The sequence below is a fragment of the Brachyistius frenatus genome, unplaced genomic scaffold (assembly GCF_029030835.1).
Source record: "Brachyistius frenatus isolate BFR_SWC_R1_liver_20210118 unplaced genomic scaffold, ASM2903083v1 Contig_26, whole genome shotgun sequence".
In the NCBI taxonomy this organism is placed as follows: Eukaryota; Metazoa; Chordata; class Actinopteri; family Embiotocidae; genus Brachyistius; species Brachyistius frenatus.
Window position 1 is genome coordinate 393,454 of NW_027210625.1, and position 12,304 is coordinate 405,757.

Here is a 12,304-nt window from a genome sequence, read left to right on the forward strand (position 1 = left end):
TCAACGTCCCCAGTCTCATGCATTTGGGGACGTAAAGTAGCTCAGGAGGAGGGGGGCGGGGTCTTTTTCCTAGTGCCTGCTGAAAATGGCATGTCTTCAGAGTACCCTGTTGGTTAATGAGGTTTTCACCTGAACCAACAGGCCAGTCGGAATTACCCATGTGGCCATACTTGTTGAGCATACTTAACTCCTATCTGGTCCAGGGCACCATTTGCTCCCAAAGCGACACAGAGGATTTCATGACCAGGCCTCCATTTATCTTATCCATGTCATTTTTTTTAAATTTTTATTTCTCTTGTCTTGCCCGGGCCCCCTCTCACAGGATTCTCATTTCACACCAATTCAACATAATTCCAGAGTGAGGAACATGATGATAGCTTGTCGCCTGGCGATATCTGGCAGTCAACCTTATCTGTTTCATCTTTTATTTTTTCCCATAGATTATCCATCGTGTCGAATACCTGCGCAATCGCTCAATAGATGTATTCGTTTTTGTATCCAAATTTCACACGTCACACCATTTGGCGCTTGCGATGCTGTCGTAGACGGAAAGATGCAACGACAAATCAGCACGGTTGATCTCAGATATTCGTTTTTTCTTACATTTCTTACAGTACGTATTCTTCCGAAGGTAAACTCAGTCATCCGGAGACCACTAAGTATTAAAGTGTGAGTTTCAATGCAATGGTTACTGCAATAACGTCTGCCGACCTCTACTTGAAAATGATCTTCTGCTCACACAAGTTTCCTACAAAAAAAAAAGAAGGTTGTTTACTTCAATCAAATACAGTTAGACTTCTCCTCCATAATGAGATAACAGCTGTTGAAGGTCAACAAAGAACAAAACACTGTCGCCGTGCACGTGTTTAATGCATCATCTCCCTCTGAATGAAGCTTTAATGCCAGCAATCATACATGACATGAACCCTGATCCATATTAATGATTGCAGCCTGTTGTGGCTATTGTTGCCAGATGAATGCTGGCATTTATTAACCGTGGGTGTCAGTTGCAAAAACACAAACAAACGCAGATTATTTTAAGTGGTATCAATAAACCGACCTTTGCTTCTTGTGTTCAGCACGCTCAATTTAGCCATATTTCCATCCACAGCAGTCCTGCAGGGCCTGTGCCGATTACATGTGCTGATGGATGAATACTGATGCAGTTTTGCCTTTGAGATCATGTGATGATGAGTTTGAGCTTGATTAATACACATTCTGAAATAAAATTAGTTTTCTATCTGCCAGATTTAAGCCTTTGCTCCCAATAAGCTGTCTTCTATTAGCATATAATATTATTTCCCCTCCATGCTTCTTTTGATATGCCACTTAGTCTACCGAAAGAGTTCTTGCAGATTGTGTTTCAAAGGGAGCCAGAAAAAGTCTGAAAGGGAAGTTGGGTCAAAATTAATTTGCAGTTTGTTGCCCGCTGAAGCAACACATTGATGTAAAGTCACCACGCATCCGAAATGCACTTATACTTTATTGCTACGGCTATTTTTCATGTGTTTATTTGGTTTGATCATGCTTACAAGGATCTTCGCTATAAAGCTTTGTAAAGCAGCCCTACTTTGTAATCACTCGACACGTCTTCATGAATGGGCCCATCAAGGAGATGCTGGTCTGTGATCAGCAGTCCTAACAAAACCAACAAACGACAATTTGGAATGACTTCAGACTAATTACAGTCCCTTTTGTCGTCATCTCTCTTTTGTTATCGACTCAGAGCCGGGGTTACGAGCTTTTGACGGCGCGATGTTCGGGGAGGTTTGACGGATTGGGCGGTTGGGAACTGCTGGGATGACCAGGTTGATTGAAAAATATGGCTGGCCAGCAAGCCGAAGCACTGGAATAATTAGGCACAGTGTGTATGTGAGAGTGTACACGTGCTCCGATTGTGTGTTTGTTGTGTAGCTACGCGTTCAGTAGGCTTTGTCCCGTATGTGTTTGTGCAGAGGCCTGGGAGTGCTGCTTGCATAATTCACATTACAGCTTATTTAATAAAAGCATGATTAATTACAGTCGCATGACCTCTTCATCGCTTGAATTTCAGCGCCGTAAAAAGAATATAACGAGTCAATATGCACATTATCATAATTAGCTGTAAAATGCAAAGATTTCCCCATAAAAAAAAATAATAACAGAAATAAAGAGAAACTGCGTGCACCGCACACTTACAGTTTGTGTTTCTAGGAAACAACCAACTGAGCTAAATGTGAGTCGGAAGTGTTCAAAAACACAGTGAGCGCAGGTGCTGCTATTGTAAATGCAGATGCGTCTGCTGTCAACTTGCGTGACGACTTTATAGATGCAGATATGCTAACAACACGCTGCCTCGAGGTGAAAAGTTGCATATTGTAGATATAAACCCCGCTTCTCCTGGCAAACATACACAAAAAAAAAAAAAAAAAAAAAGACTCGGTGTGATTTGATACAAGGTGACCGATGGCATGCTTGCGTAAGAGAAAATGGATGTGAAAATGAAGTTATCTGCATATGGTAAGTATGCCTTTGTGCATGAACGTGTGCATGTATACACATACACACAGACACCGTACCCACTCGCTGCCTGCGTGGAGTCATATATATTAAGAAGTGGCCCAGACAGAGATCAAACAGCAGAATCAGCAGAGTTGATCTCCATTTGACTGTTTCATATTCCGTTTCATCCTCCACCCACCCCACCCCACCCCCTCCACCTCCGACCGCATCCCTCTCCCTCCTTCGCGCAAGACCTGCTCCTCTTCTGTGATCTGAAGACCGCGGCCATGGGAACTCCCCGGTCCGCTTTGATCACGAGTTTTGTTCGTTTTCATGAGCGCGATCAATGGATATATACGAGTGGGCGGACTGGACTCGAGTCGACGGGAGCGCGAGCTCACTGCGCGTCTTGATCAATAAGTTCAAGTCATTGGTCTGGGGAGTTTGACTCATTTCTAGTTTCATCACTTCTGGAGGTGGCAGACTCCAACTTCAATAAAAGGAAACTTTTCTTTGTCTGGAATTGCTTGCATAAATTCTGATTCTGGTGACAGAATAAAAGTTTGAAGGAATGTGTGGGTAATAAATTACATGCCTCTTAAAATAGCTACTTTAAACGTAATCAAAGTGCCCAATTGAGTCACTTGACAAATGATTGAAAGGTGAATTGAAAGAACAGCAGCGCATTTAAGACTGACAGAGCTTTTCATTGCTCCTCTTATAGGACAGCTGAAGGCAAATGCCAACCGCTTTTGATTTATTTAAAAAAAGGAAACAAAACCCTCAACCTCTTTACTTTCTATCACGGGAGTTAACGTATTTAGAGAATAAGCTGTTCAATTGAACATTAAACGGTAGACTTTGATTTGTTTTCATAAATTAAAAAAAACAAAACAACATTTGACAGGCTATTTGAAGCACAGTATAAGTTGTCTTAATTTTGGTAAATGAGTAAGTGATCCGGTGTGACACTTGGGTTTAGAGTCATTGCTGGATGGGCTTGGTTTCTGTGGACAGCAGCAAATGCTGCTCTGGGCTGAATTCCAATGCAAAATGCACCAAAGGGAAAAAAAAAAAAAGAATCAGCATCTGTTACTGCCGTTTCTGAAAGCGTTGGACCACATTCTGGGATGAAGAGGTCTTCAACGAATCCGATCTAATTATCCCTGGAGCTCAGATTTTGATTTAGCTTTAACAGTATTACCTGCCAGCATATAATAGCACATTTTGCAGACACTCCACCACTGACCAGTCTCCCTGCCTCCCTGCCCACCTAATCCCTTCACCCTGGTGTTGAAGCATCAGTCCAAGGTGCAGACAGAAAAGCCCGACTCGAGGACAGCCGATTATTTCTTGACTGTAAAGAAGTGGGAAAAAAAAGTATCTGCACACCATTTCTAGATTTCTAATTATTATGACAGGGAAAGTCAGTCCAACACACAAACGAAAATGTCTTCACTTTCAATTACCAGGAGCATTTCTGAGCCATGTTCATCGCAAGATGCCCTTGTTTACTGTAAAGTGCAGTGAACAGTGACTTCCTGCAGGGGAAAAAGAAAAAAGGAACAAAACCAGATGACAGAGTTTCAACAGATCTGCTGCTTTCCACTGGAGACTTGACATGACTGGAAACAAGGAGTCTTAAAGAATAATATGTGAAACAATAACATGAATATTACGTCCCGGGTACAATGACCAGACTCGGTGCATTTATTATGCATGGTAATTAACATCATAGATACTGCAAAAACACACACACACACACACACACACACACACACACACACACACACACACACACACACACACACACACACACACACACACACACACACACACACACACACACACACACAGTGTAAGGTTTCCCTTTCCTTTCTTTTAAATAGCAATCAGCAAGAACAAAGTTGTGTTTACAGGCGCTCATTAGTGGGGCCATTTTGTCAACCAGTTGCAAGTTGTTGTTTCAAGTGAGCTTTTGGTGTCTCTTGAAGTTGGAGGTCATGTCGGGTTGTTCTCTAATTGGGTGTCAAGAGGATTCTAAATATTTTCACACCCACACGGCAGACATATGCGCTCACACGCACACACGCACACACACACACACACACACACACACACACACACACACACACACACGGAGCAAATACATCCTGGTTTAATTGGTCAAATAGTCCTCCCTGGCCAGTAGTGCAAAATGATAAACCCACACACACAAACTGCAGTGACGTACAGTAGAAGCCCCTAATAAGGATTTGTCAGGCCTGTAGATCTGCAGAGCATTGGAGGAGAGCGAGCCTTGCCGGTCCGCCGACAGGCTGTTGAAGCGCTTCAACTTTGACTATTGTGGTCGCAGTTGTTTCTCTGTACTTAAAGCCAATTAAAATGCACAGCATAAGTGGCGTAGACGATCAGACGTGCTAAGGCGCTGTTCAGCATGCTGCAAAATTTACGAGTCAAGTTTTTCCAGTTGTGTCTGTAAAAGCTGCAGAGTTATAATGGATTATTTATCATCGATGTGCTGCAATGAGAAATGGGCACCATGCCCAGAGTTTGCATTCAGAGAGAAAGCAAGGATGAAAAATAACATAAGGCTAAACATTAACCCCTATCAATTAAATTATTACTCATTCAGTGTTCTCCTAGATATTCACTAGTAATAGACTAGTGAATATAGAGAATATGTGCTGGGAGACGACCTGAAGAACACCCTCTCTCATAACAACCTGTTTTTGAAGATAATAAACATTTCTAATAAGAGCTAAGTCAAGATATTACATTTAACATTTCAAATGCTCCCACAAACTAATTTCCAGAAGGAAAGATGATTTGTAAATTAAAGAATTTATGCAAAGACCGACTAAGAAGTTCTATAATTACTCTAAGCCAGAAAGGGATTGAGATGTGGATAAAGGAGGGAATACCAGCCAAAGTAGTAGTTCCTTTAAGCCGCCACACTTATTTATGACTGTCCATAAAAGTCATGCACCAGTGAAGAAAGACTGAGGGAAATGGTCACAGAACTGTAACTTAACCCAAGAAAAATGTCATGGTATATAGATGGGGAAATTGTAAAAATCCTCTAGCTCGAAATGTAAAGTAATGAACCTTCAATGCATTCTGGTCTTTATATGGCATTTATAGTATGTGCAGTCTGCTGCAAATCTGTCAAGATGGCTAAAAAGAGAGAAAAGATTGCTCAACAAAACTTCAAACCAGTTCCTGAGTGTTTCTTGTGAATTTCTCTTTTGTACGCATGAAGCCTTGCTAAATGTTCCACTGGGCTGAGTGGGCACAAATCTCATCAGGCAACGACAGCTAGAAGAGGACTTAGCAGCTGCATTTTTTATTTTTTTTAAAAAAAAATTGGAAAAGTCCTTCGCATTTGGTGTGAAAACAACGGCGCAGTGACGCACAAACTTCAAAAACAACACGTTCCTCCTGGTCCCATCTGTAACTCGCGTCGGCTGCAGAGTAATTTGCGATGATGCACTCAGCGGTGAGCTCCTATTTTACATTTATCACGGCCCTAATGCGATCACACACACTGAGTTATTAGAGGGGAGAGCAGGAGGATGAGACAATCCAGATGAATACATAGCTGTGAAGATTCCCAGCTACGAGCTGCTCTCTGAATGGGAGAAACAAATCTACAAGTGGCCCCTGATTCCAGCTGACAGCTCCTTATGAACGAGAGGCTTACGAGGTGATTTATTTGATAACAGAAGATGGCAATGTGGAAATGGCAATTCCAAATGTGTTCTACTGTATCTCAAGGAATCTGCTCTATGATTTCATTCATTTTCACGGCAAAACAAAAACAGCATTTGATGTCTATCCAGAGACAAAGTACAGGAGATAACAACACAAAAACTTTTAGGTCCTTTTTTTTTTTTTTTGTAAAATCCAAACAACCACGTACACAAGTTGGAATGAAGAGGAGAAACATCTTTGACCGGATGTTTCTCTCCCCAGCACGACAGAGCTCACACCATTATCAGAAGTTATCCACTTCTAAAATTGCCTTCTGCCTGTGAAATTAATGACAGGCATTTGTACAGTGACAGGCGGCACCCAATACAACTGTAATCTCTCCCCAACTGTGTCCCGACACGGCAGAGGACATGAGGAAAACAAATGGAGAGACAACAAGGCTTGTCATTAGTCTTGGCGAGGACTCAAGGACGCGGGCGGCTTGCTTTCCAACTGAAAATGAGAAAACAATCTCCTGACTGTTTTTATTTTTTAATTACACTGTTCATTTAGGAATGGAAATTTGAAGGTGACGAAGATGACAGCAGCACGAGGAAAGTATATTTTAATGTGGCTTGATGAATTCGGGTTACAAGGCAAGTATGCAGAAAGCCTTTCTGCTACCCGAGTTAAATGACACTATTCATCTGCCAGGTGCTACTCAAGGTCAAAGTTATGTAAAAAGACGTCTTATGTGTCTAACTTTGACAGAGGGAGACTGCTGAAGAGGATCTATGGGGTTACTGTTGGATATCCGAGCAGAGCCAGACTACATTTGTCGCTATGAGATTTAAAGCCTCCTAGAAACTTGGGATTCAAAACTTAAGCCTGCAGCAACCAATTGGTTTTATAAAGAACAATGGATCGCAGAACTGTCACGAGAAGTCACTCGTAATAATGAAGCGACAAGAGACTCATCAGCATTTTAACATCTTTCAACCCACAAGTTAATTGTTTTGGTTTGCTTTTGCTCGAATCAGAACTACTGTACTCCCTTAATTATTCTACTTCCTTTGATTTTTACGTACATTCAACAGCAAAGCCAGCAGCAACAGGCAGTTGATTATTCATCAGCACAAAATGATTGACGGATAAAATAAGCTGCTGCTTGTTCCAAGACTTTTCTTCAAATGGCCAGTTAGGTATTCCTCCATGAAACTGAATATTCCCAGATATTAATCCAAATTAAAAACCAAACTAAATGTCAATATGCCTGGATGAAAATGATACTGAATTCCAATGCAAAGAGACATGTCACCCCAGGCTTTCATGCATCAATAGCACAGACATAAATCTGTCACTGTCACTTCTGATACAGAAAACATGTTTTCAGGGTCTTTAAATCTAGTAGGAGGGCTGAGGACTATAAAGTTATCAAATCACAAGGATAAATCAATTCTAAACAGAACCATACTGAAAACGTTCTCTGGAACAAGTTCAGTTCAAAAGAAGAGCTGCATTTCTGACCAGTCAGGTTATTGGAAAAACTTAAGTCATACTTTCTGCAGGATCCAAATATGGACATAAAGGGGGGTACAAAAAAAAAAAAGACACCCAGAATAAATGAACAATAACTGGCCACCTGGTTTAAAAGAAAACTCTACTGATCTACTCTACTTAACGTCTGCTGGTTACAATAACTCGTGGTACTTCTTCTATTGCAGTCTTCTATTTTACTAGATTATTCCACCACTTAGGCAACTTTCCCCACAGCTGTAGTGTGAACACACTCAGTGGATTGCAAAAACGATGATTAACCCGTCCAGTTGATAACGAGCTTCATCACAGCATTTACTGAGGACAACACTGTTTTGTCACCCTGCCTCTCTTTGGGACACTTTGTTAGGTGTGTAAGTTACGCCTGTTTGTGATGCTGACCCAAGGACCCCGTGTACGAGTCAACTAATCTCCAACAACAAAATCATATTTTGAAACTCCATTTTGTGGACAGTCTGGGTGGGAAATTGGACTTTTTCCCCAAACAGTTGTCATATTTTTCCATGTTTAAAAATCTGAATTCAGGACCGCTGACAGCCCAGTGAGCGATGCATTCGTCTATTCATGTGTGAGGAGGGTTTTATGTTGATGGCTGCGAGTCAAGAGCCCATTGAGCTGTGCCAGACCACAAGGACAAATGTGAAATTTTGGGCTGAAGTTGTGAGGCTCAGTTATGTGTTTTGCAAATTGGCTCTGCTGGTACCAAAAATGTCAAAAGGGTGGAACCACTTTTGCAAATTAAAAACATCAGCGTACGACATGCTTAAAAATGTGCACGTTTAAGAAAGATGCACTTTTACACAACACGGCCAGCAAGGACAATATAAACGGCATCAAAACAATCATAAGAGACACAATGCATGTTGTCATGAGCTGAACATGGACACAGAGTATGCCAGGCGACACATATTCACCAGGAAAGGGAAATATTGCTTTTACTTGACCATATTGTTGTCTTTCTCTTTCTTTTACCCTCGATAGCAGCTTCAGAAAAGACAGATATAACAGGAAGAAAAGGAGGGGGTGCAGGAGGGGAAAGGAGGCTGCTTCCTGTTGCCTGGCAACATCTCTTCAGAAAGAGCTGTGTGTGTGTGTGAGCATGTCGGTGTGTGCGAGAAGATCTCCATAGGCTAATATAAGAGGAAGTTGGGTGCGTCTCTCTCTTTATTTGTGAACTGGCGTTCATAGAGACATGGCACGGGGCGAGCTGGAGCAGCACATCAAGGTAACGCCGCGGTGCCCAGTCATTAAAGCTCTTCAGACAGAGAGGAAGGGTATTTCAAAGATCCAATTAGACCTGGACGTGTCACCCATAAATCATTAGCGCTGAGGAGCCTCCAACAGAGAGACTCTTTAGCTTACGAGTCACTGTCGGAGGCCTTTTCTTTTTTCTTTTTTCCCGCAAATCAAATGGGCTCCTCGGGAAGGGTTTTCATCTAAATCTTAAAATTAGACAAAACAGGTGAAATGAACAGCTTCCAGTGGATGAATAGCCTATGAATTAATGTATTTTTAATGCAATTCATTTCCCCGTCTCACCAAAATGGACCGAATAAAACAAGACGGTAACTTTAATTTTCAAGTTTATTGTTGGGGAATGTCTGTCTGTCTGCCTGCCTCTCCCTCCATTTGGTTATTCTTTTTCAAGCTTTTTTTTTTAGCATTATTATAGACAATACACTCAATTGTGATGCACGTCTGCTGGATTACGTTAGAAAATGGATTATAAGGCTTCACATACACCTGGCACCATGCATCAAGTCATGGCTGTGTTTAGGCTTTGCTTCAAACAGGCGTGGCAGAAGACAAAATGCACAGCATGAAAGCGTGAAATACAAACACATATTCTACATGTGCAAAGGAGCTACGGTGTGCCATCTGAAATTATGCACATTTCCCTTCCCTTCCTGGTTCCCCTCAACAGACCTTTAACAATGCGCCTCGCAAAATGGAATCTGACTTGATGTCCTTTTGCTCTGGGCTGAATGGCCCGTGAATACCTTCCGCATTGTAAATTTGACGGGCATTTAAGATTTGTTAAGGCCCCAAAATTGTTTTTTGTCAAATACTGGGGTTTTACAGTGTCATAAGATATCAGCTTCGACGGCTGGATGGAGAATGGAGGCCACACTGGTGGGGAAAACGTTTGTACCAAATAGTCAAGTAATACAAATGATGCTGAGACGACAATGATTTCATTCATGGGTGCAGCCTGTGTCTTTTGCCGTCCATGCTGTGCACACGTCTAAGGACTACTGGTCCCAACAGGGTTGCCATTACCAGAAAAGGTCTCACTCGGGTAGTAAAATGGTGCGCGCACACACACACACACACACACACACACACACACACACACACACACACACACACACACACACACACACACACACACACACACACACACACACAGCCTGATGGTCTGAGGCGAAGGAGCATCAGCCACTTTGCTCTGCTGCTGGCTGCAGTTAGGCTAATTAAGTAGCTATTACGTGGGGCCAGACTTCATGGTCCGTACAACGAGGGCGACTGCAGTACAGAGTGAGGAGTCTGATGAGGAGGTTGAAGTTGATTCAAATAATTAAGCATCTGATAGGTTTACATAACCCTCAAATTTACTTTTATGTTTGATCATACTTTCGACGGCACTCGTAAGTCGTATTCAGGCTTGGAAGTGAATCACAGTTGATCAATACATGAAAATAATTTCATGGTACTTCAAAGTTTCCTCTGGCCTCGTTTTCAAGTTCGTATTCAACGTATTACCTTGTTATCTCAATGAAATGTACTGAAACAAATGTCTGCGTGACATAAAAAGGCCATTTATTATTTTGGCCGGTGTTGTTGTTGTTTTTTCAGCCTGGAGATCCGAAAGTTAACTTTGGATACCGCCCCTAGCTGAACAAATTTAGTCTTCAAAGTGACAAGGTGAAATAGGACTGATTAGGTCCTCCAACATATTTTAGGCAGCCAAGATAAGGATCTTTAGGCGTGAAAATGTGGGCATCGACGGCGCAGTGTGAAAAGACTGACCGCAGAGAACAAAAGCACATGCTCAGAGCGAAAACCTCAAAGCATACGAAAAAAGGATTTTGTTAATCGTATCTGCACTTACGCGTACTGTTGCTAGATACTGAAGTTGATTTCAACAAGCACAGATAGGTTGGAAGTTCTTACAGAGGTTGAGAGAGACAAAAAAAAAAAAAAAAATGTCCTGTTGTCAGCACGGCTTTATTGAGAGGTATTTAACTGACAAAACAATTGACACCTCAGTCACAGAGTTCCTCAATCTCATCATGCATAACCACTTCTTCCTCAAACTTCCCACCCAAAACGCCTACAATGCAGCACTTGTAAGTCAAATCAAAAGACCCTTTCAATCAAAGCGAAATACACATTTTTCTTTCTAGACGGTTTTCAGATTCATTAGTTACAACTGACTTGAGCTGAGAATCACTAAAATCAGTTGGTAAATATGGGATTCTGATAACAGTAGTGTGAAATTAATTCATCAGTCAGTGGAACAAACAGACTGTTGTTTGGTGTTTCCAGCAGGAAACAGCACAGCGCGAGTTTGCATTTGAACTTAATCAGATAATGGCTTCCCAGACGAGCATAAACACAACACTCTGATCTCCATTCTTCCAGGGGAATGTTTGGGCTCGTTGCTCATGTCAAGCCTCGCATTCACCCAATTACAAACAGTCACATCTGGAGGCTGCCCTTGGCAACAAAAGAAATCTGCTGTCAGCCAACGGAGCGACTACCATCACAGTAGGGAGCCTCACTCGAGGGCGACGCAGTGTTAATTGCAGACGGAGACCCAAGTATCATTCAAGCCAAACCTCCTTTCCAGCCCAGAGATCGCTTTATAAACAACCGGCAAGCAGAGCTTGTAAGGCGTATCTATTATTGACAGAAGGAAAAGCTCATATAAGCTCAAGCCCATCTGCAGTTCGACCCTGTTGTCTTTTCTGCAGTTAGGAGCTTAATTAGTGCATTGCAGAGGCTTCCCAGCCAGCCACTGCTTGCCCCCATACACTTTATGCCATGATCACACACTTGGGCATTCGGCAGCTGGTATACTCTCAAAGCAATGAGTCATAGCAGATGAAAATGTTTCACACTCAAACAAGGGCACAGCGAGATAATGGCTGACTCTGGTGCAAAGGACACGGACAAAGATGAGGCAGAGCGCTCGTTTGCGTGCGTGCACGCGCCCGGATGTTCATGGCTGATGAATGAGGGGAGAAGAAAAAAAAAACAAAAACAAGTCTGTGCTGAGTTTGCTTGTCTTCTCTTGTGGGAAGACATTATCGTTGCGTGCGTTTGTGTGCGGGTATGTGCGTGTGTGTTTGTGTGTGTGTTTGTGTGTGGGTATGCGTGTGCAAACGATCTCCTGAACGGAGGGACCCGACTTCTAAGCACTCGTGCTCTCTTTCTTCATTTGTGTACGCCTTGTGTATCCAAAGCCCACTTTGCTTTGACACAAGGATACACACACACACACACACGTGCAGAAATTCGCATTCACAGCCATGTTAAACCCCCTTAGTTCATTTCGCACGGGACGAGC